The 8,184-nt window shown below is 35.8% G+C and overlaps 2 non-coding genes across 2 annotated transcripts; both read left to right on the plus strand.

Annotated features, from left to right (window-relative positions):
- Window positions 1-6,330: 6,330 nt before the first annotated feature.
- On the plus strand, window positions 6,331-6,404 carry Trnas-gga (transfer RNA serine (anticodon GGA)). The gene has a single exon. It is a non-coding gene; the product is annotated as a tRNA-Ser (tRNA).
- A 157-nt stretch (window positions 6,405-6,561) lies between these two features.
- On the plus strand, window positions 6,562-6,635 carry Trnas-gga (transfer RNA serine (anticodon GGA)). The gene has a single exon. It is a non-coding gene; the product is annotated as a tRNA-Ser (tRNA).
- Window positions 6,636-8,184: the final 1,549 nt, after the last annotated feature.

An 8,184-nucleotide genomic window follows, 5' to 3' on the forward strand; every position in this document is an offset into this window, starting at 1 on the left:
GCACTAAAATCAGTTGAGGTACGGACGGATATTTTAGTCCCGGATCTTATTTACCTTGTGTGCAATGTCATCAAGAATGTCAAACTTCACTCGTTTTTTCTTCACCTCTCCGTAAACCGACCCATTGAAGTACCATGCCGATGAAACACCCTCACAGTCCAACAGGCGCGCGATCAACTCGCCGTTCTCCTTGGTAACGTCATCACCTAGTCGAATGTTACCGGGGGCTTCCTTCACTTTTGACCGCTTTCGCATTATATGGGCCTTTTTGTCGTTATTTGTCATTTTCATGAGAATGGGTTTAGGTCCTTTACCCTTGGATCCAGGTATCCTGTGACATGCCACAATGTCACATTCGTTAACCTCTACATCCCCTTTCTCCTTCAATACAGATTTCACGACCTCTATTATATCCTCGTCTTCTGTTTCCTGGACACCGTAGATTTTAATATTGTTTTTTCTGCTGTATTGTTCATTATAGTTAGCTTTCACTGTAGCAAAAGTAGCAAGATCGTTCAGCTGATCCATTTCCTTTTTCAGTTCTCTATTGTTTTTGTTAGTTTCCGACAGTTTTTCTTTTAGAGTTTCGTTTTCCATTGTTAATCTATCGACGTCTTTTGTCAGGTTATCGATTCTTTTATTTAACAGCGTTTCTCTTTTTTCTGCATTTGCTTCATGAATCTTCAGAAGTCCCTTCACTATATTAGTCACCATTGATTCTAAATCGCACGTTTTTACCGTTTGTTGCAAGCATTCTTTAATTTCAAGTAGATCAGCTTTTAATGACCCTATTGTCAAGTCATCTGTTGTTTCAACCGTTTCATTTCTTTCAGATTTACTTTTTTCTGACCCTTTCTTAGTACCAGGCATGTTTTTGTTTTTATTTGGATGTAGCGTCAACAAAGTCTTTCACAAGGGAAAACAGCATGAAAACAGCACGAACAAATCGAGGTGTTTAAAGATCGTAGTAAACAGTACTCACGACTGTGTAGAATCTCCTTTCTTTAAAAAACACAGATAGATCGTTTCAAATATTTTTTTTTCACAGTGTAAAGGTTCCTCTGAAGTTATTTTAGCACACTGTTAGGAAATCCTTAGTCACAATAGTCATTAATTCACTAAATATCTCCAAACTCGCGCTCACCGAAAAAACACCTCTTACCTCACGAGCGCCATCTTGCTTGATCTCGTTATTGGCATTTTTTTGTATTCATATCCGTATGTATTCATATGAAGCAGAATTTGTGTAAAATTTTATGCGTGAAAAGAAGAAAACACTTGCTGTTGCCTTCAACTCGACATTTCGAGATATCGACGACATATTGTCTAATTAAATTGTAATTTCCATTCCTACGTCGATACGATATATCCTGGAGAGCTTGAGATAAAAGATACCACAGAGTCTGACACATCTGATTCATACTTGGATATTTTACTAGAAAGGGACGTTAATGGTAATCTAACAACAAAGCTATATGATAAACGTGATGACTTTTTTTTCCTATCGTCAACTTCCCTTACTTATGCAGCAATATACCTGCATCACTTGCATACAGAGTGTATATATCTCAGTTGATTCGATACGTATGAATAATTTCTAAAACGAGGTAGATTAATGACAATCAAGTTGATGAAACAGAATAATAGCAGTTTCGTTTAAAGTCATCATTTCGTATGTTCTATGGTCGATACAACGACCTTGTCAGCAAATACAATTTATCATTAAGTCAAATGCTGACGGACGTTTTTCATGCTAATTGTAAGTCCATTATTTATACATTGAATTGACGACGGGGTTTTCCGTTATTTCCCGACAAGGAGCACAAGGTGGGTGTGGCCGGTCAGCAGGGGGTCCTCACTCCTCCATGGCACCTGATCCCACCTCTGATGTTTCGGAGGTCCGTGTTTGCTCTGCTCCTATTTTGTATTGTTTTATAAACTTTGATATTGAATACTGTTCGTTAGGCCAACATTTTTTTATTTACTGTTTTACGGGAGCGCCGACCCTAATTTGGGCTAAAATGAAATAAAAATAAAAGTCTCTTCTTCAAGTTTTATTTTTGTTTCTCCCGCCGATAGCTTATTTATAGTCATTGAAAAAATAAAAGAAACGTCAACAAAATTTTAACAAGCCTTTCAAAACGTGAATTGTCATTGGCTGAGGTAAATAAATCCATCCAATCACAGTTGGCAAAACTAATGAGCAGGAATGTGAAGCGTGGATAGCCACTGCACAGCATGGAACCCACAGCATGAAAGTTAGCGGCAAAATGTCAGAACCATAGGTTAATGTTTTTAAATGCACCCAGTCATTTTAAAAAGTGACATGACATTTATTTGGAAAAAAACATTAATTTTAGATTAACTTTTAATGAAAGAATGAATAAAATAGACGAAATAGTAATCTTGATCAAATGTTACATGGAGGGCCACGGCACGTGGAAATTAAGGTTCTGTCAACCCCTTGTTTTGGGAGGTTTTAAGTACGTATTATCTTGACAATTGTTTAAAAGCATTGAAATACGACTTAAAGATTAATCTGAAACTTATTTTTAATACAATAGTGTTTTCTTTTACTTGTAACAAGAGAACAGAACACTGTAGGAAGTGACGTGACTGAGGAAATTCGAGTCACAACTTCCACCCGTTATTATAATGTTAATCACACTTACTACGATTCAAAATGGAATTTTACTTGTTATGTAACAAATAAATGCACATGAGGGTGATTATAACAACTCTTTCTTTGTTAAAAAACCTTTTTACCACTAGGCAAAAACAAAGCTGCAAATGATTCGTCTATACAAATATCACCTGTTATTTTTATTCAAAAATTGTGGATTAATAGAACCAGTTTTTAGAAATATACGAATTCTGCAGTAAACAGAGTAATTGTTATAGTCTATTTAACATGTATGTACTTATGGTATTACATGTACATGCATTTTCTACAATCATTTACTTTGAAAGTTATAGCATTGAGGCAATTTCAATATGTTTTCAAGAGATGATACATTTTATCCACCTACCTGTATGTGTATATTAATTTGAATAGCATTGAAAAAGATACTCAGATTTTCTTTTAATTAGTCTCACTTGTGAAATAATTTAACCAATCCATTAAATGCCTCACTATATGCTTGCCATATGATAGCTACTCAAAAATCCAAAAATCTTATTATTTTTTGAATACCCCAAAATTATGATAAAATTGTTCTGCATGCATTAATTTTTCAAATAACACCCTTTTCCTACCAAATTTAGGCAACAGAACAATTCAATTCTTAATTTAAAAAATAAAAAAAATTGTTACATTTGTTTATTTTATTTTTATTTTTATGACCGACTGCTTGAATTTGAAGATTTTATTTTTATTTTTATTTCGACCCCCCGACTCAATTTTTAAAAAAAAATTCCCGTAAAACAGAAAATAAAAAAATGTTGGCCTTATCTCAATATCCTTCTTACCGTATTAACCGAGGTCCTGTGTCGCAGTAGGTGCTGGCACGAAAAAGATCCCTCCCTGCTCAATGGCCCTAAGTGCCGAGTATAGGACAAAATTTTCAACTCTCCACCGGCAAACGGTGGCGTCTCCATATGAGTGAAAAAGTCTCGAGTGGGACGTTAAACAACATATAATCAACCATCTCATTCAATCTGATTAAAGTCAGATATCCTTTGATCTGCTCACATAAAGATCGCTACACAAGGTCTTTATGTGAGCGAACCAAAGGATCTGATTTTAATCAAATTGCCATCTCATTTTTGATTCGATACGCAAGAGCATGCTCTACATATCTATGGTATAAACAATTTCTAAAAAGATGTACATATGTAATTTGTTGAACGAAGAAGTTGATGAAACATATGTTGGGAGTTGGAACACATACTATATTCTACAAAAATATCAGCGCTAGTCTCGTTTAAAGTTATATCATTTCGTAAGTTTTATGGTTGATACAATAACTTTAACTTTACGTCAAATGCTGACTGAGTTTTTCATACGAATTATTATGTATTATGCCATTATTTACGCACTGAATTGTCAACAGATTTTTCCCTTATTACCCGATCATGACAAGGAGCACACAGCGGGTGTGATGGTCATAAGGGGATGCTCACTCCTCCATGGCACCTGATCTCACCTCTGATGTTTCGGAGGTCCGTGTTTGCTCTGCTCCTGATTTGCTTTTTAATGGACTTTTGAGCTTTAATACTGTTCGTTATCTCCATTAATTTCATTTTTTTTTTCAGAATAGATGAAGTGTTTTATATATATATATATATATATATATATATATATATATATATATATATATATATATATATATATATATATATATATATATATATATATATATATATATATCGGAGGGGGGGGGGGGTATTAAAGAATAGCAAAAGAACTTTGTTTGCTTGTTGCTTATACAAGAAGTCACTTTAGCGAATTTTTCACCCGTATGAAGACGTCACCACTTGCTGGTGGAGGGCTACAAATTTAGTCTTATACTCAACTTGCACACTCAGAGTCATTGAGTTGTGAGGGATCTTTTTGTTCCAGCGCCTACTTGGACAAATCTTCGCGTCCTGCAGTGAGATACAAATCCACGACGTATATTAGGATCAACTCCTTACTCCACAACTCAGACCACTGCGTCATGGCCTGGTCCAGGCGTAGGAATTCGAGATTGGATATTAGGCAATTGTGCGTACTATTTAATATCCGTCCGTTTTCACCGATAAAAAACGATATAAAAGAATTACTAAGACCACATGAACGATACATGTAACTACCGGTATGTCATTGCATGTTTCAAGCACACAAGATTTACAACAATACCGTTATTTTTACAATGCTCATTGCTCGTTGTAATAACTGAATTGTAAAAGATAGGACTTTTTATTTTTCATTAAAATTTTGAAAATCCACTATACTAATCTCTTACAGTTCAGTTTAAAGTCTTGGAAAGAGATCTGGATAACAAAGCATTATTGACTGCAGTTTCAGCTTAAGTCGGTTAACATGACGTGTTGTAAACCAATCTGACAGTTCATGGGACATAACTGCAATCTGGAACACATGCATCCTGTCTTCATGTTCAGTAGCCTTAAATGCAACAGATGGAAGATACACATGGAGACACGATAAAGTTCTATCTGATAATATTGTAGATCTATGTATTGGGAAAAAAATAATAAACAATAGGCCTTTCAACTGCCGCTAGGGGTCAGTGTTATGAACGATAACTCACTGCTGAAACTTGTTTAGAGCAGGCTCGGGGTATCTAACTGTTTACACGCAAGGCAGTTGTTAGCATTTCCCAAGTGTTTCTTTGCTCTCAATAGAATCCAGTGGTTTTAAAATTTAGCACCAATGTTAAACTTATTTACTGTATAGTTGCGGACACGGGTTTACTGCATATAATTAAAATTTTTAATTAAAATAAAAAGTGAAATCTACCCTCCTTCTCAGTTCTAATCTATTTAAATTTTTATATTCGGTCGTTCCCCTTCGTGCTTAGTAACACAAATAAGATGATCAATTGTTGCATTTACTTGTAAAAATATATATATTTACACAGGAAGCGAAAAAGCGCGAACACAAAAACATGACATTAAATTTTCTTCTTCATAATAATCGTCAAAGAGAGTTAAAACTATTGAATATAGTCTGTTCCCCATTCATTTGACCCTGTTATTTCAGGTAGAGTGAAGGCATTCTCTTTCTCTTGGTCTAAACTTTTTGTGTACAAAACAATGTAAGGAACCCTTTTGTGTAAATAACAATACTAATGCTGAAGCAGCCTATATGTCATTCCTATAAACGATAACTCATAAATCGACACTAAGTTGGTCATTTTTCACACCTGAGTTACCTGTCCTTAAACACAACATCGGAAAAGTCAATTATAAATGATTAAACTTTTTAATGATGTAATTAAAAGTATGCATGAGATATTATCTTTTTTTGATAATTGCATGTACCTATAAATCTATCTATACAATGTTTTTTACCATATGTGCAACTTGAAATATTAGTTGAAAGGCCTATAAACAACTTGAGGAAGAAACCTCGGAAGATCAAGGAAGGTTTGAAGTTTGTAAACTTTGTAAAGGCTGGCGAACAGAGTCGTGCTGAGGTAGTGGAAGGACATGGCCTATTAGGGACAGACAGTGTCTGGAAAATGCAAGTGTTACATTAAATGTTTAGACTTTATCATGTTTAACTTATAGATCTATAACAGTCTAGACGGTTACAGGTAAGTTTAACTTCATAAAGTCTAAACATTTATTGTATATACGCGTGTAATGGTTTGGGCCGTGGATATCGGCCTGGATAGCTCAGTTGGTAGAGCACCTGACTGGAGATACAGGGGTCCCGGGTTCGATTCCCGGTCCAGCCATGCATTTTCTCCTTTCCTGTTACAGATTTGGTGCCGTTGACCACCCCTGGAATTGCAGGTGAAAGTCCTGCCAGGGGCAATAAGAACTTGGGTTGTGTCTTCGGGGACGAAGACCATTTAAGGAGGGAGGAATGTAATGGTTTGGGCCGTGGATATCGGCCTGGATAGCTCAGTTGGTAGAGCACCTGACTGGAGATACAGGGGTCCCGGGTTCGATTCCCGGTCCAGCCATGCATTTTCTCCTTTCCTGTTACACGCGTAACACAAGCAGATTTCAACAGCCAAAAGCAGTTTCCACAGGAAATAGCATCTACCGATCAGAGACCGGATATTGTTATTTGGTATATCGTAGCCCGGCTTGTTATTATGCTGGATTTTACAGCTAGTGCCTTAGGGGACAGAATTGAAGAAGCCCATGAACGGAAAACGAATAAGGACAGGGATCTGGTGGCAAATTGTCAACAACGGGGCTGGAGAGTGTGTTGTCTCTCAGATGCCGTGGTTTTTTAGGACAATCTACATGTATATGTGGAGGGCCTTAATTGTGGATTGTCGCTGTAACAGGAACTGAGAGAAGGCAACTCAATGGACGCCTGGGCAGAGAGGCAGAAGTGGCATCCATGTGGATATGGAAGAAGAGAGAAGAGCAGTTAAAAGTGCAACACCAAGACTTTGTGTGTTTGCTCGTGAATGAACATTAAACAGTTGTTAAATGTGTTGTGCATAGTGAAGGCGGAGAGCTGAGTGGTTCTGGACTGGGACTTGATCAGTCCCCAGTCGGCGTACCTCTGAAGGTTGTAGTGGACAACGCCGAAACTACCAATGAAAGAGGAATCACCCGAGGACGGGACCATGACGCATCAAATATCATCAAGAGGTACATGTGACCGCGTGTTTTTATCAATAAAAGTATTACTTAATAAAAACCCATTTGAATTATTGTTTTTAATTTTTGTCCATAATGTGTTTCCATACTTAGTATTAAGAAAGAGCGTTTGTATATATTTATTACACTAAGGCTTTTCCATAGTATATCCCATTTTGGTCAAGCATGCTATTCATGCATGGATGAACCCAGGTATTTGATTGGATACTCTGGTAAGAACCTTACTACTGAAGTATTTTTAGACACTTTCAAAAATATCCTTGAATTGAGCAGTGTGTTAACTGACTCTAGAATAATTTATTGATTTCTACAGTTTTGACTGATTCTGATGTAGACCTTATGGACATTGGACAATATACTAAACAGGTCAGTTTATTAACATTTTTAACATTATTAATTATGAGCATGCAGTGTGAAAGTTATGTGAATGAGATTTGAGTAAAGAGTTATTTTTCATGAGTTTTACATATTTTGTCAATAATCAGTCAGACTTACTTTGTGATAATTTATTATAGCTATGACTGACTGAGAAGGGAATACCCAGTATACAGATCAGGTTCATATACCATATATTTTGGTAAGATTTGTGTCTAGTGAAGTTTGTGTTTATTGTGATGTCTATTTGTGTTGTAAATAGAATTTCATTTGGATACAATGAATGGAGATGCTTATAGAGAAAAGTGAATTATTTTATGGTGATGAATTTGCATATAATATAATGCATGAAAAGATATTTATGATCTTTGAAAGTTATGAGGAAAATGGAATTATTTCCTTGAGCAGAATATTCAGTGTTTTATGCTGTGTTTGTGTATGTGTGTTTGTCTGTGAATTATTTGTTAAATATTTTATTTACAGAACCTTTTGTTTGTTTGTGACCTGAATAAATACATT

Source organism: Saccostrea cucullata, unplaced genomic scaffold, assembly GCF_032062105.1.
Source record: "Saccostrea cucullata isolate Sc308-1 unplaced genomic scaffold, CSIRO_AGI_Scuc_v1 ctg13090, whole genome shotgun sequence".
Classification (NCBI taxonomy): domain Eukaryota; kingdom Metazoa; phylum Mollusca; class Bivalvia; order Ostreida; family Ostreidae; genus Saccostrea; species Saccostrea cuccullata.